The 25,176-nt window shown below is 28.4% G+C and overlaps 3 protein-coding genes across 7 annotated transcripts in view; 2 read left to right on the forward strand and 1 right to left on the reverse strand.

The window, feature by feature from the left end:
- The window catches only part of LOC126847906 (uncharacterized), an 84,670-nt gene that overhangs the window by 56,048 nt on the left and 3,446 nt on the right, over nt 1-25,176 (forward strand). The gene's annotated exons all lie outside the window — the stretch shown is intronic.
- The window catches only part of LOC126847911 (uncharacterized), a 70,630-nt gene that overhangs the window by 44,144 nt on the left and 1,310 nt on the right, over nt 1-25,176 (reverse strand). The gene's annotated exons all lie outside the window — the stretch shown is intronic.
- Nucleotides 1-25,176, forward strand: part of LOC126847907 (uncharacterized) — a 77,669-nt gene that overhangs the window by 27,487 nt on the left and 25,006 nt on the right. The gene's annotated exons all lie outside the window — the stretch shown is intronic.

The raw sequence follows: 25,176 nt of genomic DNA on the forward strand, positions 1-25,176 counted from the left end.
TAAAAATTTATAAAAAAACTTTTAATTTGGTCTATAAAATGCTTTCGGGTTTCTTATTACAAAAGAAATCCAAAAGCAGTTTATCTTTTTGGGTGTTTTGTTTTATTTTTACATTTTTATTAAAAACAATTAGTTAGGTTACACGGCTTTATATTGTAAAATTATTTAACACTTATGATTTTTAAGTAGCTTAAATAGCGTTTTCTTATGAAAATCCGGATTTTCAGATTCTCATTACTAATATAATATATATATATATATATATATTGTTTTTTACTATGTGATCTCAATTTTTCACAATTTTTTTTATTTTTACCGCCCTCTTATCTTAGTTTTTTTGATGGCAACTTTAGAAACTTAAATGGTAACGTATATATTGTATCAACTTTTTAAATTGAGCATAATGTACTAAAAATCTTGACTGGCCGATAACCAGTTTCGGATAATTATTTTTGATGCTATTCAAGTTTCTAGTTTAGGGCAAGAGGAAAGGTGAAGTGTAGTATTAATTTTATCTGCGCGCATTTCCCAACCGCACTTCCCCTCCCATCATAACTTTTAAACTCTTATAACTTTAAAAATAGTTATCCGAAACTGGTTATCGACCAGTCAAAATGTTTAGTACATTGTTCTCAATTGAAAAAACTAATAAAATATATACGTTACAATTTAAGTTTTGAAAGTTAGTTTAAAGTTTATTATTAAGATATAATTTTAACATACAATTTTTCCTACGAGTAAAAGCCATTTCGTTTGTACAAGAAAAAAAATTTAGCCATGAGATTAACTTTGGAGTTTATAGAAAATACGGTACATTTTTTATATAGCCTTTGAGCTATAAGGGGGACTATTCTAGATACTTGGGGGGAAAAGCCAAGGGGATGGAGACCTCCTTCCCAGCTAGTATACATATTTTGTAAAAAAAAAAATTAAACAAAGTAAAACGGGTAAGCGCAATAAAAACCGTGGTGCTTATAGCGTAAATGAGTATAACTTATTGAAAAAAAAAAATCTCAAAAATATTCACTAGAACAAAGGTTATGTAGAGGCATTGTAGAGAATCATTTTTAAGTTCCTAGGAAGTTTTCCGCAAAGGACTTTATTTTGAATATTTTCAAGTTAGTTATTATCGGACAAGAGAAGTATAGAGGCATTCGTAGGTGTACGGATCGTTGAATTCTGAGCAATTACGTTTAATCATACCAAATAAGGATGTGTAAACTATACTAAATGGTCAAACAATACACATGCCTATTGTGTACATTTTTCCAAACCAACATATACAATCAGTAATATCCACTTCTGCCATACACAGAAGAGTCGTTTGGTATTTTTAAAAATAACTATCAAATTCAGCCTTGGTTAATTGGTGGAGATTTTAACGTCAACTTCAGTACAGAAGTAGAGAGTCTTATTAAATTTACTTGAAATATATTTTTAACGTCCAAGTAAATTCAGATAGACAAGTTAGTACTACGCAATCAGGCATATTAGACAACATACAGTCTCGTGTGTATGTATCTTATTATAGTTAACATAAACCGATAATATTAACGGTATAAAATATTAATCGTTTCTTAATAAAGTTCACTCGTTTTTTTGCCGAATGGCAGTGCCCAGCTATTATACGGTTTTTCATATTATTACAACCACGGCTATCTGTATTATTATAAAATATAATACAAAATTGAATGCAACCGTAGCTAAATGTTTTGGAAATTATTTTAAGGGATAGGTTATGGCTTTTGAATCGTAAGCAACTCCTAGTCGCAATTAAAAAAAATAAAAAGTCAATAGTTTTGAGTCATTACGGTTTTGGCTCGACGGTAAGTATGCAAAAGAAAAACAGCGCATCGTAAAAGAAATGCTCCACGTTAGATTGATACACAGTATAAGTACTGCTATTTACTCTGCATCGACGAAAACAACCAGAATAACAATTCATAATATATGTAAAAAATACTTTATATTTATACACATGTGTTACACGCGCAAGGGACACGATAAAAAAATAAAGAAGAAAACAAGTTGCCTATTGTTTTCAAGTTTACCGTAGAAGAAACCGAATAACGAATCGTTGTAAAACAAATAACTCAGTACACGTTGTGTTCTAAATCTTATTTCCCATTATTTCCCATACGTCGTTTTAATATCTGCGTTAAATCAAAACATAGGTATATTCGGAATAGGGTTTTTATTAGATCATAAATAAAATTTCGTTATATTTTGAAGTTTTGCTGGACTTATCCGCAACAAAAACAACAGGGCGTTTAAAAATAGTATTGCTTGTGGTTAAACTTGTAGAAAGAGACTTTGGCTAAATATGAAAAAATCAAGTTTTTTTTATATTGTGCGGTTTTCTTTCTAATGTTTACATAAATAAAAATGTAGTAGTTGTCAATTGATTTCATAGTTTCTACATAAATTCATTTTGGCTTTTCGGTTGGATTGCAATTCAAACATTGTAACACTAAAAAATGTACCCGAGGAAACGTACAGAAAATTGTTGTTAAAAAAGTTTCCCATTGAATCAATAACACAGTCGTGCCGTGTTAAACAATAAGTCCACTCTTCGGTAGAATTTTTTTGTGTTTGCGCAGTGAGCTATAGTGTAAATTTCTTTGACATATATAAATTCAGTAAAAACATGTTTTGATCTAAAACTTTTTGCTATAAAATTGCCTATTATTGAGCATAAAAATCATTGTGTAGTAGATTTTAGATAAAGTTGGTAGCCTTATTGAAAGTGAAAAAATAGTAATGATGAATATAAAATGTTTTCTTTTCTTTTGTATAATTTTTTATACTCCAGCAGTTAACTCCTTCACATTTGAGGTAATTATAGTTTTTTCCATCATTTACTTATAAATTATTTTTTTCACATTGCTTACAGTAAACTAAACGTTTAACATGTACAGTATTCCACTATTGTTAAATCTCTTTGTATATTTATACTTTAAAGGTTATTAAATTACTTTGTCAAAAAATAAAACAAATTGTACATTCAAAAGTAGGGTGTGTTAAAGTTAAAATTGTTTAATAATCAATAACGAATTTTTAAGGAAGTACTTAAAAAATAACCCTCGTTGCACCAACCTCCTTGTTGTTTTTCATATTTTAAATGTCACTAAAACGGAAATATATCTACATTATTTCAACCTTTTAATTATTATTTACCAGTCAAAATACTTTTGGTATTATTTTTTTTTAATAACTACATAATACTGTTATCTATTTGTAGGAAGGCCTATAATTGTTGCACTTATATTTTTATATTAAAAAATTATAATATTAATCTACTAAATTATTTAGATAAAAAAGTTAAAATATAATTTTTTTTATATTATTACAAACATCAAATCCTTGTTAGTCTCATAAAACATTTTCATAATTTTTTAAATAATGATTTTATATGTCTCTGATATAAGTGTTATTAAAGTTGTTTGTATATGTATTTATAATCAAATTTATTAAGTATATATTTTCATGTAAAAAAAAGCTTATCCTTTAAGTTTAAAAAAAAAATATGATGATATATATAATCTTTTAATGTATTACTTTTGTTTTACCAATGTTAGAATATATTGGATCTATGGGGTCAAATAAGATCTCCCGATAAAGAATACGTGACATTGGATAACTTGGAGGTATTCTTTGGTAAAGAATTATACGAAAAATTTCGTAATTCAGAAAAATTCGAACATTTTTTGAAACTCGGAGATGGAACGGGTAAATGTGATTTTTTACTACATTTTATAATAGTTAAATCATATACAGGCTGATCCAACTAACTAATTTTCTCTGAAAATATGAGTATTTTTCCTTTCAAAAAATTAAAAAATATGTTATCGTTTGAATTTTTTATTTTCTCTTATCAGTTCATTAGCTTTGACTTTGTAATTTACTACCTTTTCTCTTAATAATTATCATATATCTTCGGTTTTCGAAAACCGGTATCACATAAAATTATGTATGTTTATGTTGGCATTGTCCAATTGGCGATAACATTAAAAAAACTAGGAATTCACTATAAAAGATTTTGAAATAATGATAGACAAACGGTTTTTATTTACAAATTACTTAGATTATAGGTTATTTATTATAACTGATTATGATTTAGAGTACGGTAACACGTCAAATTATTTTTATGCTATTTAATAAAACTACTCGTCTTTGTAGTAGCGATCGAAAATATTAAGAAATTCAGTCAAAAAATTAAATCTTTATAAAGTCATAACAAATTATTGAAAATTGAAAATTCTAACGCTAACATATTTTTAAATGTATTGTCTACAAATGTATGTAATTAAAAACATATGTAACTATTTAAAAAAAAACAAAAACCCTTCTTTTTGGCTTATGAGGATTGCTGGTAAAAATGTTAAAAAAATCGAACTATTTAGTAAAACGTGTATCTAAATGTTTAGGAAAAAAAAAAATTCTCTAACTATTCATATTTTCAGAGAAAACCCGTGTCTTACGTTAGTTGGATCATATATTATAATATGAACATATATAATATGTATGTATATACATTATAATTAAACTTATTTAAAAAGTAACTTGATATGTCCAACAACCAATTGAACAAAACTGAATTTCACATTACGTTATTCTAACACTCAAGTTATTGACAACAAAATATTATAATATGTACATAAATTATTATATTATTTGTCTAAATATATTTTAATTCGCCGTTTTGGCTATGCTGTAAATAACCCAAAGATTTTTACTGTAGTATTTTTTTGTAATTTTTTATTTATATTATATTGGTGATTTGCAGATGGTGAATGGAAATTAAACTTCGATAACTTTAGATATTCTTTAGACACAAACGGACAAAAGGATGTCATCCATATACCTTCTGACGATTCAAAAGATGGTGGTGAAAGCAGCGTCAACAAATAAGGTGCTACAACAAGAAGTACCCAAAGAAAAAATTTAAAATTATTAAAATGTTTGAAAACAAATTAACAATATAGTCATAAACTAGTTATATTGTTCAACATAATAATATTAAACGAAATAATTATAATTATAATAATACTCCGTGTAGTACTTCTTTAGACATTGTCATTCAATTCAATAAATAAAATACAAAATTATATATTATGTTGTTATTTATATTATATAAGACCTATGCTAATATAGAAATATTTCCAGCGGTATAAAAGGTATCATGGACATGAGAAAATAAAAAAAATAGAAACACATCGTTGCAAAAAAGGTATCTAGTTCCGCAAACATGGAAAATTTGAGAAATAGGAAAATTTAGTAAATAAAAAGTATAATTTTTTCAACACATTAATGTTCTGAGTACATTATGGTGTAAACAAGGTGTAGAATACAATGCTTACTTGGATGACATATGAGAAGTAAGTTACAAAATATGTAGATTGTAGTTACATAATAAACAGTGGAGTCTTGGCCCGATAATAATGTGCCTTGTGGGAGGTATGGCCTCAGGCAATTGTTTATTTTTTTTTTCAGCTATCTTGAAATGCTTTGCATCTTCTGTACTTTGGCGATGAGTGTGGAAATGTTTGAATTTAAGTTTAATCCAAACCGATGTGTATATTTGGCGCCGGTGTCATTGTGGATGTATTGTAATTGTTGACATAACCTAACCTTTTTAGGCAAATCTTGAGAAATTTGTTTTGACTGAGCGTGCATAGGTAATTATCAGCCGAATAATAGACGTGTACAGTATAGTGTGATGTAATTTTGTTGATCTCAGTTACGAGACTCGTTAGATCTGCTTGTAGGATTTCCAAAGCCATCGGTGAGACTTTCCATTAAGGGGACCGATTAAATTCAGTCTGTTTTTAGGGAAATATTTAAGAAAAAAAAGATTTTAATAAACTTCGACCATGTCAATTAATTGACCGTTTAACTTAGATAAGCTTCGAGGTATTATTTTTTTAAATATAAACAATATTTCTTACGAGTAAAAGCCATTTTAATTTATTCTAGAGCAAAAAGCCAGACAAAATGTCGACTACATAGAATGGGTCTACCCCCCCCCCCACAGAAATTGTTGATAATTTTCCCTTGAAACAATTAAAATATTATTAAAAAAAAACAGTAAAGTGGGGTCGGGGCATATTGGGGACGGAGTATAGTTGGGTCAGGGCATAGAATGATTTGTGTAGATTTGGCGTAGAAAAAAAGTGAAGTTTATTGATTTAAGACATTCCATTATTATAGTTCTGGAATAATTGTGATTGCTCCCTGATATGCTCTGAGCTTAAAAAAATATATATATATATATATTACATATTACATTTTGATAATATATGACTAATATTATATTAAATTAATTTTTAAGCAAAGCATATTTGTTTTGAAAAAAAGTGGGATTAATTGATCTTTTTCCTTGAAAGTGGCTGAACATTTTTCTTTATTTGTTTTTTTTCCTAACCGAGGTTTAGGAATTAAAATTAGACTTAAAGTTGATGTCGCCAAGGTATACTGTATATTGTAAATCTATTACAAGTAAAAATGGTTTTATACATTGTATTCGAACAGAAAAATAATTTGCAGGGACAAAAAATACCGTGTAAAATTGAAAACAACAATTCGCAAAAAGTTATAAAAACTAATAGTACCGACCTATACCGATGGAACAAAAAAAAAATAAGTTGTTTTTCAGTGAAATATTTTCGCATATGAAATATTTGTACAAATAAGAACAGTTACAACGAAAATATTGACACATTTCCTAGCATAGGTATAATACATAGTATAGCTATGTATACTAGTATACTAGCCATATACATACACATTCTAAAGCGGTTAACGTCGTGTTGGTAAATTGTTCCATATACTCAAAATCGGTTTTGAAAACTATTACCGTGAAATTCAAATATGAATTGTGTTCAAAACCCTGTTTGTGAAAACATAGCTTAGATACATCATCGAAGGCGATTTTTCCCACACAAATCTGTAGGTGTAATTAAGGGAGGGAGAGTCCATCTCTAGAATACCCTGCCTAGTAGCTGAAATGCTACATAAAAAAATGTACCGTATTTTCTATAAACTGAAAATTATTTTTAAAAAATGTTTTACTTTTTAGCGGTTTTCGTACGTCACAAAAAAAGGTTATGATACAAATAGATATTTTGAAGTGAAAATAATATATTGACAAACTTGATTGAACAAGTATTGGGAACAGCATGCCTACTTATTAGATATTGAAGTAAATGCTCTTAAGTCAGAATTTATGGTAGCCAAAAACTGTTGTAAAAATTATAAATTTGATTCCAGTGAGTAGGTTTTGACCCATCTTATGGGGGTTGAAGTGACCTGTTCGTTGGACATTTATAAGGCCTAAACGTCTGTCACAATTACACCAACTCAGGATGGTTAGATTTAAATTCTGAAAAAAATATTTGAATTAATCGGCCACTTTTCTAGGTTAATGTAGAAATCGACTAATGATTTCATATAATACTGCGTTTAAATCCTATTTTATTTGCTCAAATTTGTCTTTGTGATGTAAATGAAACAGTTATTCGACAATCGACTTCCATAATATAACATGCATTCATGCATTCAATACCTTCAAGGTAGTCGTTGAGCAATTGATATTTCCTAATTTGTATAATCCACATTATTATCCAAACATTTATATTCATTTATAAATATTCCATAAGAGATGGAAAGTATTCTGTAAGTATTAAAATATAACTTTTTTTCTATACATTTATAAAACTAAATTCAGAATACTGACAATTGCCCTACAATTTTAATTGCTCAAGTAAAAAACGCACGGACCCAAAATATAATAAACCTGATGAAAAATCTGAGTACATCTACCATTAAGGAGCTTTTTTATGTGTACTATTATGACTCATATGTTTTTTTCATACCGATACGAATTTAAGGTAAATAAAACGCAAAAAAAAAACTAGCCGTGTGTTGTTTACGCATTTATAACATACAACGAAAATTCAGAGCATAAAATAAAACCTTACATATTATGGCTTAGAAACCCAAATTTGGGCCTCAAAGAGCAATCCAGTGATCACAGATAAAAAACAAATATCGAAAAGAGCATTGTAACTAACGACAATTATGTGCTTAATAAATAAATTTTTAATGATTTTGGTTACATTTTTGTTTTAAATGTATTCACTTTTCGTTATCTCTGGTGAAACCAGTTGACATTGACTATTTAATAAAAAAAAAAACCAATTAAACAATTTTTGGTCGTTAGATAAAACCATTTTTTTCTATAATGGAATCTATTATGTAAGAGTGACTAAAGAATTAAATGGTTGATTTATGGTTATAAATCAACGACAAGTGAATTCTCTCAGTTGGCTAGTTGTACATTCACTGATTACATACTTAACATACTACAATACATTAATATGACAATTACACTTGAGGTTTTACACATTAAAGTACTCGCTTCCACAAGGAGTTGAACAAAAGTAAAAAATAAAGCAGAGTTTAAACATTATGTTATATTTATAAATTAGTCACAAATATGAAATAGGTTCTCTCTATATAAATGTACTATTATAATAACCCATATATCGTTGTTAACAATATAATGAATAATTTTCATTGTCTATTTACTCACTCACACACAGTAACCTGGAAATTGACTACGGTAAAAGTGTAATTTTCCCCTTTTTTCTGGGGGGGTTTTCCTTAATGTAAAAAAATCAGTTTGATAACAGTTTTATTTTTGAGGAAATTGTATATGTTATAGTTCTATTCTACATGATATACCTTCGGTCTAATTTTATCGACCTAAACCCTTAAAAGTTTGCTTCGAAAAGTGAAATAAAGAAAAAAATGCTATCTCTTCTATTGGAAACTGTTTAAATTCCACACGAATTTGGAATTAATTTGACTTGTTAGTTGTTGAATCTTAAAATTGCGCCAAATAAGTTTTAAAAACGTTCAGCCTTTTTCCCAGGAGGAGGGAGGGTTATTGGAATTTCGGGGTTTTCCGTGTGTAATTTTGTTGGTAAAACTTTGTTGGGTCATAATAAATCGAAAATATTTTCGAAAAGCGTACAATTTCGGCACGTGTGCACACATGAGAATGTTTTAGTCATTTTTTTTTTGCCATCCTTTAATGGTTATAAATTTTAAGCAGAAAAATACATCGATCGAACGATAAAAACAATACATACAAAATTGTCGATGTTTGAATTACAAATTTATTTTTGTGCACATCTTAGTGTTAATTTTTACGTCGAAAAGTCGAAGGTCATAGCAAATAGTCAAAAGTTAAAAATGTTATCTAATCGGATATACTATTTACATACGATTTATAGCCTAAACTTAAGTATGGCTATCGACGGATATTCTCAAAGGAAAAATACATTACAATTTGGGTTGGGATTCGAATTGCACCGAGCCGACTGAATGTGATAAAATCACTTTTTCGAAAATCAATTAAAACCTTAAACTGGTGTTTGAGCTCTTAAAACTTACTGAGGCCACTCTAAGGAGTATCCATCAAAATATTGGCATGATTTGATACATTTTTTTTTTTTTAAGATTTAACATGTTATGTGTACATAAGAGTTATAGCTCCAGACAACATTTCAACTAAAAGGTCCTAAAAACCCCAAAAAACAACTTGCGTCCCGCCGCAAGGGGGTGGGAAATGGGACTAACTTAAATTTGAATCTCAAGTAAATATTCCTCTTTAGAAATTTCAACTAGATTCGACCATTTTTCTCAAAATTATAGCCAGTAAAAGTAAAATCTTTAAAACTTGTATGGTTTTTTGTTTGTTTTTTTTTTTTTAAATTTAACTGTGAAGAAGTGAACTTTTTCAATTTTTACACCATTAAAGTTGTCAACTAGATAACATTTGCGATTTATAGAGTTGCTACTTGAAGGAATTGGTCCAGTTAAAAAAAGTTTTACAATGCATATACAGACACAAAAAAAACCTACATCATAATGCAAATAAATTTCAGATGTCAGCTGTTGACCCTTACTCATTGCAACCTACACACATACAACCGTATAAACGAAAATTCCTCCTAAATACTAAGGAAAAATAACTTTTTTTTTTTTAGTTAGTCAAAATTTGACTCTTGCTATATTCAATCTCGAAAGTCTTTTCATATGCTTCTAATCGCCAGTAGTTAGAACCACGTGTCTTAAAATATTACTGAGTTATGCTTAATTTAAAAAAAAAATAGTCTGTCTTGTAGTGTTATTTAATGAAGTACACTAACCAAAAAATACTTGTTTTCGCCGAGATGTACCCACCTTTCTTGTGCAGTCATAAAAACAAATGTTTTGAACCTGTCTAAAAATTATGCTCATATATATTTTTATGTCAGACAATAATTGGATAGTTATCACTGTAATTATTTTCTGTGAATTTCTGGCAAAACGTAAGGAATTTAATTTAAAGTTATGAAAATATAAAAAAAAAACTATAATTAGTATCACTTTGTCCAAATTTTTTTTTTTTTTTTATTTGAAAATCAAACAAAGCAAATACTTTTACTTTTAAAATGTCTATAGTGTTTAAAAAAAGTACTTAAATAGCAACAGTTGTGATAAAAAATAATTAGGATTAAAGGAAAGAAAACCGGAAGAGTTTAAGACAAAAGCATTATTCCAGTCACTAAAGCTCATTCACATATCAAAAACAGTTCAAACTAATCACAAATATAATTGCTGGTTAATAAAATCACTTTGTAAAAAACGCATAAAATTGTAAACTAAAATTGTAAATTGAATCGCCGAAACTTGAAAACGTTATCGAATCGGATACACTATTAACATACCATTTGCGCACATAGATATTGTATTATTGTACGACTACTGCCTGTAATAGTCCGTAAAACAAATTATAACCTAACCTTAAGTATGGCTATCATTTAAAAGCCACTAAAATTGGGGTCGGGACTTAAGTTGGACCGAACTGACTGAATGTGATAAAATCACTTTTAAAAAATGTCATTAAAACCTAAAACTTATGGCGGGGCACTCAAAACATACTGAGACCACTCTGAATAGTATCCGTTGAAATAATGGCATGATTTTTATAATTTTTTTTAAACATTTAACATCTGCGAAAAACAGTTTTTGGCAATTAAAACAAATGTACTCCCGAATTTTTTTATTCGTCTAATATGTTATGGATACATCATATTATGAGTTCTGACTCCTGAAAATTGTTTTCAAGGTCTAATAATTACGGCTAAAAACACAAAAAAACTTTGCACCTCTAAAAACGTAGCAGCCTATACAGACAAAAACAAACCTGCACCATAATGCAAATATATTTCGGATACTAGCTGTTGATTGTTGATTCACCCTTACTCATTGCAACCTACAAACCTACTACCATAACATCGTTATTCCCCCTTTAGTTTGGTTTTTCCCCAATAAAACAAAGCTTCACTGCGGATTTTTAAGTACATTTTTTGTGCCCCATTCTAGAAAAAACTCATGGTATACTAAGTAAACACAACTTTTTTTTTTTTTTTAATAAGTAAAAACTTTACTATAGCTATAATCGATCTCGAAATTCTTTTCATATTCTTCTAAACGCCAGTAGTTAGAACCGCGTGTCTTAAAAATGTACTGACTTATACTAATTTAAAAAAAAAAAACAGTACATATTGGAAAAACAATTTATAAACGCTATCACTGTGTCTTGATTTAGAATGTGTGATGAAGTTTTTTTGCGGTTTGACAATCAAACGAAGCAAATACTGTTAATTTTAAAATGTCGATAGTGTTTTAAAAAAGTATTTAAACAGCGAAAAGTTGTGAACAAAAATAATTAGGATTAAAGGAAAGATAAACCGGAAGAAGTTAAAGACGAAAAGCAATTCCGCCTGCCGTCCTGCCAGTCAACAATCCAATTTTGCGGATAACACGAAAAAGCGCATGTAAATGTGACATTGCAGCCGATAGTATATTTTATATACGTAGAAATATGAAATAGGTATTAATAAAAGCACTGTAAAGACAATAATATACTTAAAATTAACCTATAATTATTGCATACAATTAGTGCCAATCATGTCGCACCTTTGGAGCAAGACTGCCACAACTGAAAAATTAAAGTTTTGAGGAAATACAAGTAAAAGATTGAACTTGCTCCCAAATGGTTAATTTTAACTTTGAAAGCTTAAATGTAATACTTTTCAGTTATTCTTTTGTTGCCCGAAGCTTGTTATTTTAATTTCAAGCTACTTAGTTGAATCTCAGCCATACACCACAATTTGAGGTTACGGCTATTTAGCAATAGGTTTTAACAAGCCAAACTGCCAAATTTGTTTGTTGTGCCAGTTTACCATTTTAAATATTTTATAAGCCTTAATGAGAAATGTGGCAATTTTGTTTTCCTTTTTAGATAATTAATATGTTGCTACAAGATAAAATGTGGCAGTTTGTTATTATTTCACCAGTGCCATCTGGTTAAGAATTATCATCAAGTTGACAGTTAAAACGCCTCAAATCGAAATAAGACAGTCTTGATTTATTATGCTTAAGTATTAAAAACTGTAGCAGTATATATTTTTTTTTAATCGAAAAAACCAAGAAATTTATTACAGAAACGTTGGTTGGGTTAAACGTCAATTCATGTCTGGCCGGACACGAGGGCATTTGCTCTCTTGACCCTTTTTTTTTCATCTACCTATTAAATTATGATAAAGACAATTTTGATCTGATATTCCATTACATAAAAAAAGGAAATGTAGATAATACATTTTAAGTCTAAAAGAACTTTTTAGACCCTTAGGAAAAGTTTTATGCCTTTGCTATATTCGTTTCTTATGACTACATTTTGACATCGATAAAGAAAACAAATATGATAAATCGTTGTAAAGCAAACACCCAATAGTAATACACGTGTACCTTCGAGTATATTACAAAAACATGTTTTTCTACTATTTTCGATAAATCAAAATACACTAGAAAATTGATTGATTCATTAAGGACAGCACACTAGTTTTCTCTTAAAATAATAGCATTTTTGTAGCTTTTATAATAATTGGAGACACTTAAGTTGGTGTTATTTTACAATATTATAAAACTATTACTAAACATGTACCTTTTATATATATTTTTTTCCCATCTCAGTATTTTTACAGAAGCGTAGTTCTAGCAGAAAAAATAATATTTCACTCCACCCTTCCTCCCGTCCTAAATTTTAATGATTATTAACTCCCAAAGTAATTAGCCAAAACTGGTTATCGACCGGTATACTATTCAGAAAATAATTCTCAGTTTAAATAGTAAATTAAATATGTACACAAACTACTACTTAAGTTTTTAAAAGTTGATAGGCTTATGGAAAATAATAAAAAAAAGGTTAATGTTTAGTACTTTTATGATACCCAAAAATGTTTTCAAAAAAGAAATACTACAAAATTGCAATTATTCTAAAGCGTACTCATTTCATCTTTAAACCATGGCGAAAACATTCGGTTTGAGTTCAATAAAAGTTTTGGTATCAGTTTTAAAAATACCCATTGCTGCTTCGTGTTTCGCCCAATTTGAAAATATTTAAAACGGCAGAGACCATAACAAATTAGAGGTTCCGTTTAAGGTCAATACGAACCAAAAGGTCATTAATAATAAGACCATTGTATAGTTGTATAAATTATTTTAATAATTGTTGGAGAGTGAGGATTTTGTATAATTTTGCACATTAGCGCATGTGTTTCAAAAGCTTCACCGAGTTCAAAAGTAAATAAAGATTTATATGTACGATTTTCTATGGAAGTATTATTTATCGAATTCTCGCCTAAGCATTAACTCGAAAACACAATTTTTTTTACTATAGAAAAACACTTGGGTTGTTCGATGTGCGTTCCCATATCAACTGTTTGCATAAATTGAAATATACAAATCGACAAATTCTAGGTCTTAAGAAATTCATGGCCAGCCCGACTTATTGACGATTTTCTAGAAAAAAAAAAACAATTTACGTGAATTTTTTTTGGATTTTTTTAATACAATGTTATTTCAAGGTCATTGTAATTTTCCTCTCTTCGGTAAGAGGATTTTAGTGAAGGGTGATTTTGCAATATCTTATAGCAACTTGTATGAATAATACATTTATACATTTATGTTAATCTATTTTTTGTTTTTTAGTAAAATAGAATTTGATCGGACTTAGAAGTTTATGATATAATTTAAAAGAGCCGTAGTCTTTTAATAAGTTTGATTATTATTGTTTTTATTTTTATAATACATAAATAGTCGAGTTTGCATTAATCGAAGTAGTTGTTCAGACTTAAACGCCAAAACAGTTCACCAAACTGCCATAATCTACTATGCAAGGTTTCACTCTAAACTCAATGGTCATCCGAACCAACTCGTTTACAACCTCTCTACTAGTGAACACAATATTATGATACCGACCGTTGGGTCCTAACCTAACCAACCGACAGTTATTGGCGTCTGTTCGTTTCTCACATCTGGTACACCATGTTTGTAATTGGTCCAGTATTAAAAAAGTTACAGTGTAAAAGAGATAAAAGCCCACATCAGAGTAAAACCAATACCTTCGCCGCTCTGCATCGAAGCTAAATCGTTTTTCTGGATTTTTATGTAAAAGGCTTCAAAAGTGGTCAAACTATATGTTTTTGGGGTCGGTGATTACGAATTTATTATCAGTTTTCAATTTCACTCAGCCAAAAAAAACTTCAGTAAAAAAAAATTTAATTTGTGTAAACTAATAGACAAAAGTGGTACTTGAGCACAAAACTTAATAGTATCATTCTGCATAAATATACATACAATTGTTTTAATGATTTGATACATTTTTTTTTAAGATTTTATGGGTTTTTGTTAAAATGTACGCAATCTGCGAAAAACACAGTTTTCCGGAAATAAAAGAAAAACTGTAGTGCCGAATTTGTTTTCCGTTTAATATGTTTTGAATACATATGAGTTCTAACTACTGATAAATTTTCAACTTAAAGGTCTTAAAACTACGGCAATAATTTTAGCTATAATAATACTCCGCTTCATAAGACATTGTCACACAGTTCAATAAAAATGATCCGAAATATTATTTTTTTTTGTTTTTGTTTATAGTACCGTAATACCTATACTAGTATAATTCAAATACTGATGTATCAAAAGAATTATGATTTATGTATACACAACTTTTCTTAGGTATAGAGACCACATAGAAATCTAAAAGTGTAGTAAACACATGGAAAAATAATGTGCACACGATTTGTGCGAATTACAATAACAAAAATTGAATATGACCCATTTTTTCATAGGTACAGAGGCCTCTTAGAAATCTAAAGGTGTAGTGAATAGTAGAAAAATAAGTTGCACGTATGTTGTGGAAAATGATAACAAAACATATTATTAAGCTTAACTCAAAATATTATCCAGGTTACTCATCCACAATAATGTTTCGATTTAAAAAAACAGATATTATAATGCTTAAATACATTTTATGAAAACCATACCAAACTTGGCAATGTTGTTTTTTTTGTAGCGTTATTTTTTTTGATAATTTTTTTTTTTATTGTAATAAATGGATTTTATTTAAAACTGAGATTTAACCTAATTCAAACGTAATATTTTTATAATTTGAGTTGGAAAATTCAAAGTGATAAAACTGTAGTAGACAAACAGAAATATATTGTGTACGTTTATTATTCACAAAGCAATATTTTTACTAAAAGTCTCCATCGATTCGGCGGGATATCGTATTGTTATTGTATTTTTGATGTGTAAACATCATAACGCGCGGTACGATATTTTGGGTAGGAGTAAATTTGAGCAAATACCGGAAGTAGGTAACGGAAGTAGGACTGACGGAGGTAAATTTCACCGGTAAACGGAAGTAAACATTTCGGATATATGTCCAATGATACTAGGGGTGTATGTTAAGTGACCACATCAGACAATGCCGCACCAAACGCGACAACTTTTTGATAACTAGGGTAGTACCCAAAATGTACAATCTGTATGTTACCTCGATTGAAACAACACAGATATGCATGTGACAGATGTGATTTATTTGTGACAGCTTGTGAAGAAATGACAATGTGAAATATACTAAAAAAAATACGCCGATTCAATTTTGGCGGTACTTCTGTTTTTGTCATAAGACGGGCTAAAATGTATTTCAATACAATTTTGTAATATTGTCATCACCTAACGCGACAAGGGTTAAGTGTAAAGTGGTTTTATTCAATAATTTGATTACCGAATAAATTTAGAGTAGTGGTGGAATTATAGATAATGGAATATATTTCATACAATAGTATATTAACAAGCTAGTATCTAAGGTAGCTAGTAAACATATCAAGTTTTGGGCTAATATCTGGTCTAAAACAATTCATAGGAAATATGACCTGATAAATTACATTGAATTTATTTTTCAGTTATAATTTGATCGTAGTGAATACAACATATCTCTTATCTCTAATCTCTTATCAGATAACAGCGTAACGCTTTTTTCGGTTATGTGCCAAAGCAAACCACCCCCACCCCAACCCCATTCTCACCCCCTACCCATCTCTCACCCCCAACCCCATCTCTGTGTTCGTAACGCTTGTTTTGTTACTAACAATTTTTTTGGTTATGTGCCAGAGCTAATCCTCACCCTCAAACCCATTTCCACCCCAACCCTATATCGGTGTCCGTTACGCCTTTTTCGTTAGTAATTTTCGTTATAATAATGTTGTATAATATTAACGATATCATATATTAATCGTTTCTCAAAAAAGTTCTCGCATATGATAAGTTCGGCTCTATTTTTAAATTGTTTTTTTTTTTTTTGTAGAACCCGAAATAAGAAGTTAACACATAACTTTTGTGTGTACTTTTCGCGGCTCACTCGGTATTTTGCTGGATGGCATTGCCCAACTGTTATATGGTTTTTCATATTATTACAACCACCGCTAAAACAGCGCTTCGTAAAAGAAATGCCTTTCGTTCTATTGATACAGAACTGCTATATACTCTGCAAGCGACGAAAACAGCCAGAATAACAAGTCATAGTATAGGTAAAAAAATACCTTATATTAATACACATGTGTTACATGCACAAGGGACGCGATAAAAAAATAAAGAAAAATGGTTTTCAAGTTTATTGTGCATGTAAAGTCACCACTTTGAATATATAGCGAACACGTATGAGTTAAAATCACTATTAAGTTTTTGCACCGTTGAAGAAAGAAAATAACAAATCGTCGTTAGACAAATAACTTCGTCTTAATAATGTCGTGTTCTAAAACTTATTTCCCAAACCTGTTATTTCGATATCTCCAATAAATCAATATATATATATATTAGGAATAGCGGTTTTGACTTTTTGCTATAAAACTGCCTATTATTGAGCATAAGAATCATTGTGTTAGTAGATTTCAGATAAAGTTGGTAGCCTTATTGAAAGCGAAAAAATAGTAATGACGAATGATAAAATATTTTATTTTATTGTGTATAATATTTTATACTCCAACAGTTAACTCTATCACAGAAAAGGTAAATATAGTTTTTTCCAATAATTACTTAGGTTATGCTAAACTTTTGACTTATCGATAACGATTTTTTAATAAATACTTCAAGAATTATAAGCGGTAATGAAATATTAAAACATATTACTCGTTGCATTAACCTCCTTGTTCTTTTTCATTTAAACCTATTAATTATTATTTACCAGTCAACATATTCAGAAAAATCTATAAATGGTAATGATTATTTTTTTTAATAAATAAATAATTTTGTTATCTATTTGTAGGAAGGTTATAATTGTTGCACCTATAAAAATTGTATGTATTTTTTTTGCCCCTCCCTTCCATAAAATAAGAAAAACTTGGGTTAAGATAGGACGGACAAAATCTGTTTCACAGTGTTGCGAAAATCAAACCAGATAACTCTGTTTTCATGTTTGACGCCTTCTAGCAGTTAAACAATGGATTCTTCATAAAATACAATAGTAAAAATAATTCTTTAAATCTTTTTTTTTGTTCATTTTTGTATAAAAAAAAAAACAATTAATCAATCAAATTATTTAGGTAAAAAAGTTAAAATTTAATTTTTCCTAAGATATATTACAAACATCAAATCCTTGTTAGGCTCATAAAACATTTTCATGATATTTTTAAACAATGATTTTATGTACAGGGTGATCCACTTATCGTGAACCACTCGCCATCTCATAGGGTTTAATAAGAAGTACAACATTGTTTTATACAATGTGATCTTAATTTTTCACAATTTTTTTTTTACCCCCTCTCCCAACTTATTGTTTTTTTATAGCAATTTTTGAAACTTAAACGGTAACTTAAATATTTTATGAACTTTTTAAATTGATAATAATGTACTAAAGATTGTGATTGGTCGATAAGCAGTTTCGGATAATTATTTTTGAAGTTATTGGAGTTTCAAATTTAGGGCAGGAGGAACGGTGGAGTGTAGTATTATTTTTACCTGCGCGCAATTTCCAACCGCACTTCCCTTCCCATTCTAACTTTAAAAAAATTTATCTGAAACTAGTCAACATTTTTAGTATTTTATTCTCAATTTAAAAAGTTAATAAAATATTGTCGTTATACCATTCAAGTTTCAAAAATTGCTCAAAAAAAAATAAGTTGGGGGTAAAAACAAAAAAAATTGGCAAAAATTGAGATCACATACATAAATTACAAACATCAAATCCTTGTTAGTCTCATAAAACATTTTCATAATTTTTTAAATAATGATTTTTTATGTCTCCGATATAAGTATTACCATTAGAGTTGTTTTTAATAGTTTGTACATTTATTTATAAGTAAATCTATTAAGTATATATGTATAAGTAAATAAAATGCTTATCTTTTAGTTTAAAAAAAAAGTATGAATCTTTTATTGTATTAGTTTTTTTTTTTTACCAATGTTAGAAAATACAGGAACTATGGAACAATATAAAAACTCCCGAATGCGACTATATTGTCCACGAAAACTTTCTTAAATTTTTTAATGGCGAAGATGCTGCTCAATTTCTTGCCATAACAAATCTATTTGGAACCGTACGTTCGGAAAACGGAGGTAAGGTGATGCAGTTTTTTAACACTTAATACTTTTAAAGGGGAGTCTACACTACAGCTATTAACAAAAACACTCTAAAATAATTTTTTTTTAATTTATATTAAATTAAAAATACACTCATATTTCAGGATGGTTAAAAAAAATATATACTTTTTAACTCAATAAGTTTTACTGTAGTATTTAGGACTAACTAGAACTTCAACAACTTCGGTTATTAGCTTAATTATATTGAAAATAAAAATTATACATATATATATATATATAAATATATTTAATAAATTTAACGGGAATGTTTCTAGAGCACAGAATGATTTATGAAGAATTTAGGAATGCGGCGGTATTAGGACTCATACCAAATGTTCCTATAAAAGTAAGTTATATCTATGTAATTTCCGTGTTATTTCTGATAATAATATTGTGTGCAAAATTTAATACCGAACATAAAAAAAAAAAAATTAAATAGCTGAAGTATTGGTAACATAAATTTCCTATTAATAAATAAAGAGTGAAACTATGATGGCCATGAACGTTAGTGTATTAGGAACGTTAATTCTTCTAAAAAAATTGTTTGACCAACTAAAAATGTTAGGCTTTAAGAAATATTGTACTTATAAGACGTGGACTAGGTTATGAGGCTTAGGTTTTCTAAACTTCACTCTAATTGCGCAAATGTATATATATATATTATATATACATATCAATTATAACAATCAATTATAATCTTAAGTTATTATGATCATTAATCTTTGTTATTATTATTTAATATGATTATATAAAATACGTTTAACCTAATTAAATCAAAAGCATTTGTTTATACGGTTCTAAAAAATATAATTTAAAAGTTCAAAAATGTCTATAGGAGGTACGTGATCGTTTTGACGGTATTATAAGAAAAAAAAATAATAGACGCACATGTAATGCGTGCAAGTCCAGAAAAGTTGACCCATGCTACATTACTTCAAGTGACCTAAAGAAACACATTGGTATTGCAATTTATAACCAAATGCATACTTCAGATGAATTCGCTAAAGTTATACAATACGGAGATTCATCGGGTAAATGTGATTTTTAACTACATTTTATAATAGTTAAATCATATACAGGTTGATCCAACTAACGTAAGACACTCAATTTCTCTGAAAAGATGAGTTTATGATATTTTTTTTTCTAACAAAAAAAAAAAAAAATATGTAAGCGTTTTAATTTTATATTTTCATTTATCTGTTCATTATCTATGACTTTGTAAAGATACTGCATTTCCTCTTAATAGTTTTCATATTTCTTCGGTTATCCAAAACCGGCAGCGCATAAAGTTCATATTTATGTTCGCATTGACCAATTGGCGATAACATTTTAACAACTAGGAAGTTCCTGTAGAAGATTTTGAAATAATAATAGACATACGGTTCTTATTTACGGATTACAGGTTATTTATTAGGTACATCTGTTTATGTACAGAGTACGGTTAACCCGTCAAATTATTTTTATATTATTTAATAAAACTACTCGTCTTTGTAGTAACGATCGAAAATATCAAGAAATACTATCAAAAATCAAATCTTTATAAAGTCATAACAAATGAACAAATAAATTAAAATTCAAACGCTAACATATTTTTTAAATTTGTTGTCTACAAATATGTGTAAGATCCTCCTTTTTGGCTTATAAGGATTGATGTTAAAAAATTTCAAAACATCGAACAATTTAGTAAAACATGTCCCTAAAAAATTTAGGAAAAAAAAAATTCTCAAAATATTCATTTTTTCAGAGAAAAACCTGTACATTTATATAAATATATATATATAATTAAACTTATTTAAAAAGTAACTTAATATTTCCAACAACCAATTCAACAAAACTGAATTTCACATTGCGTTATTCAGACACTCAAGTTATTGACAACAAAATATTATAAAATGAACATAAATTATTATATTATTTGTCCAAATACATTTTAATTCGCTGTTTTGGCTATGCTGTAAAAAACCCAAACATTCTTTTTGTAGTATTTTTTTGTTATATTTTATTTATGTTATATTGGTGATTTTTAGGCCGCGTATGGAGAATGTTTTTCGATGGTTTTAAGAAATGCGTATACTTAGATTTATTTTAGGATCCCTCTTCAGATAGCTTTTGATGCAGCCACCAATTAGGCGCTATAAAATGATGTACGCAAAAAATATATTTAAAACAATGAAAATGTATAAAAAAAAAATTAACGATATTGTCATAGATTAGTTTTATTGTTCAACATAATAATATTCAACGAAATAATTATTTGTATACTAAAACTGCGTGTAATGCTTTATTAGACATTGTCATTCAATTCAATAAACAAAATCCAAAATATTGTTTTATGTTTTATTTATATTATTATATAAAACCTATGTTAATATAGAAATCGAACCAACAGTTTAAAAGGACGTGAGAATTAAAAAAAAAAAATCAACACATTGTTGCAAAATTAGTATCTAGTTTCGCAAACATGCTAAATTCAAGAAATAGGGAAATTGAGTAAGTCAAATAAAGTAGTTTTATTATATCTGCTGCGTTAGGTATAAAGTTATTATAATATGTTACCAATCCTATCAACGAATTCAGCATTGTTTTATTTTCTGGAATTTGAGCTGCAGAAATAGCGTCAGTGTGTTTTTGACAAAGTGTGTAAGGCTTGCTCATCAATTTTATGACCTAGATATTCAATTGATTTTTTGCGAAAACAACATTTATTTCTTTTAACTGTTAAACCAGATTCCGAAAGAACATTAAGTAATTTTTTTAACCTATCGTTCTGTCTCTGATTTATTATGCGTTGTACATCTTTTTTTTATATTTCAGTTAAATAATTTTATATTAGTAAATTAAAACGAGAACAAAAATTAGTTTTAAACAATTATTAAAAACTAAGCTAACGACAATTCGACGTTCAACCAAAAACCTATTAATTCAACAGTGGATATTTATATAAAAATTATAATAACCCAATTTATCTAACTAATTCATTTAAAATCTTTCAAATGCTTTACGGTTATTGTAGAAATCTCACTTTTTTTTTTTAAATATTTCAAAAGACTACGGATCTTTTGATTGACGTTATAAACTTCAAATTTCAGTCAAATTCTCTGCTACCAAAAAATAAGCTTAACAAGCATAACTAAATTAATATACAGGCTGCTATAAGAGACTCCAAAATCATCCCTCCCTAAATCCTGTTCTCCAAGGGCGGAAACATCACAATGACATTGAAATATCATTGTATGGTAAAAAATAAAAAATGATTCACGTAGGTGGTTTTATCATAACTTCAAAAAAAATCGTCAACAAGTCATGTTGGCCTTGAAATTCTAAAGACCATGAATATTTGTCGTACACCGTTATTAAAACGCAAGTTGAACATGGGTATCTAAAAAATAGACACAGTCTTTTGACTTTGTATAATATTTTTAACACAAACGAGCACTGCATTTCATTTATACAAACAGTGCAAAATTTAAACGCACATCGAGAATCACGCAAGTGTTTTTCTAAAGTAAAAGAATAAATTATGTTTTCGAAGAAACGCTTAGGCAAGAATTCAGTAAACAATAATCTAATAAAAAAACCAGTACGCACGGATGAAGTGAAACTTCTTTCAGAGTAATTCAACTGATACATAAAACTAGCGATATCATATTATTGGCCAGACTGTAATTTTTAATCACACATAATGAATTTCAATAAGAGTTTCCAAAAATTATTCAATTTTTTAATGATTGGGTAATCTAGTAAAAATGTATTTTTTGTTATTCCATTCTTTGTACCGTGGAGTTTATTAAAAACATGTGGATAATACCCCTTGTTTGAACGATTTAATCTGATTAAATTTAAAAAATGCAATTGATCGCCAATTATTTGAATAAAAATCCACCGTCAGTTGCTCCCACACGTTAGCCGAACTCAATAAACCCAAAATTACAATTGAAAACGCCATATCTATATATATAATCTTATATATATACATATGGGGCATTCTGAGTCAAACCACGCGGTCATCGGCTTGATCTCCTCAATTTTTTTTGAAATTTATTTTTTAACTTCTTTTGGTTCTAATATAAGACTTTTATTTTTTTTGATGGATGGGTTCCCCATCCGGGAAAATTTTCATTATTAAAAAAAAAAAAAAAATAGAAATAAATCTCGGCTCACTCCCGTTATTAGACGAAAAGATTTTGATTTAAGTCTCTGATTTTATGATAAAAATTTCAGAAATTTACAACTGGTCGAAATTTTTTTTTTTTTTTAATTACTGAAAAAACCTCTATTTTTGGGGCAAAAATTAGTGATACAAGTTTCAAAAAAATTAAAGTCGTATATTAGACCGAAAGAAGTGAAAAAAAAAATGAGTTCAGGCCGATGACCGCGTGGAGTGACTCAGAATGCCCCATATACATGTAGCCCAATGACATATCCATGTTAAAATAATTAGGGGCCTCATTTTAGGTCAAGACGAACCAATAAGTCCACTGATCAACGGAATCTCGCAAAAGCCTGTTATATGTGTATATATATGTATACAGGGTGATACATTAATGATAATACGCTTATTTTTTTTTTTTGAAAACATTTTTTTACACAAAGTGAAGTGTCTCCAATTACACCAAAACTACAAGAATTACAGGTTTTAGTAGCAAATTTCAAGGTACTTGTATTTTATTGTAAGGTGTATGTTTTTACAGCGATATATTATTTTGTTTTCATCATCGATGAACAAAAAGTAGTCAAAGTAAACGAATGTTGCCAAATAACGGCTGAAAACGTTTAGTACTTTTTCTGAGGGTCTAAAAAAGGTGGACTTTTTAAACTTGAATGCAAACCATTACGCTTATTTCTTTTTTAAATATAAAGAATATTTTGCCCAAAATACAGAGCAATTTTTAGCAATTGATACTGTGATTATTTTTTTATGCTAACTACCAAAAGTAACGATAATTATGCAAAATATTAAAATTTGTCATATACAGTCAAACGGTGGCCTTAGTTGACAGTTGTTAAATTATACTTATGATGTGAGTCTTCTTTTTTTTTTTTTTTTCCAATTCAGCTGCTACGGCCGACGATACACAAATACTAATTTATACGTCTTGGGACAAAATATATGTTATACGCAAATTGTGAAATTTAGTACTTACATTTTTTTTATGCAACTTAAAAGTTGTAACAGTAAATTATTAAAAAGCTCTCTTTATTGTTATTTAATACTTAAAAAATAATGTAAAGGTAATAAGTAAAAAAATTCAAAATTATGGAAAAATGTAAAAAAATTCAAAATTGTCATTAGCGGTTACAATTTATTATTTTTTTAAAATATAATTTGATCATCTCCAGAAAACATTTATGTCAACTGATTGTATAACGATATGAACATTGATGTGTCGCTTTTGACTTATTGACTTCGAATAATAATTTCTGAATACCACTTAGAGATTAAACTATCCTTATTATCGTCATACCGGTTAAATTTGATTTGCCAATTTTCTATAACATCCTCACTCGCTACATTAATATAATATTAAGTAATAATTTAAATTTTATGATAACTAGTACCGTCATTTGGGTAAAGGTGGAGTGGGCATAAATAGCTATCACCTAAAATGCTGGTGTCCGGCCGAGATTTAACTAAGTAGCTTAAAATTAAAACAACAAGCATCTGGTAGCAAAAATAATCGCAAAGTATTAAAATTAATCATTTGGGAGCAGGTTTAACATTTAAATTGAATTTCCTAAAAAACATGATTCGTACTAATTGTATGCAATAATTATAGGCTAATTTTAAGTACATTATTGCCTTCACAGTGCTTTTATCAACACCTATTTCATATTTCTACTAAATAAAATATACTATCGGCTGCAATGTCACATTTACATATGCCTTTTTTTTATGAAAATTATTTTATCAACCAGCAATTGTTTTCGTTTTAACTTCTTCCGTTTATCTTTCCTTTAATCTTAATTATTTTTATTACAATTTTCGCTGTTTAAATACTTTTTTAAAACACTATCGACATTTTAAAATTAACAGTATTTGCTTCGTTTGATTGTCAAACCGCAAAAAACTTCATCACACATCCTAAATCAAGACACAGTGATAGCGTTTATAAATTGTTTTTCCAATATGTACTGTTT

Source organism: Adelges cooleyi, unplaced genomic scaffold, assembly GCF_023614345.1.
Source record: "Adelges cooleyi isolate 19-005CV unplaced genomic scaffold, UGA_ACOO_1.1 ACOO_flye_CR_arks_rails_tigmint_CR_PRNA_13, whole genome shotgun sequence".
Lineage (NCBI taxonomy): Eukaryota > Metazoa > Arthropoda > Insecta > Hemiptera > Adelgidae > Adelges > Adelges cooleyi.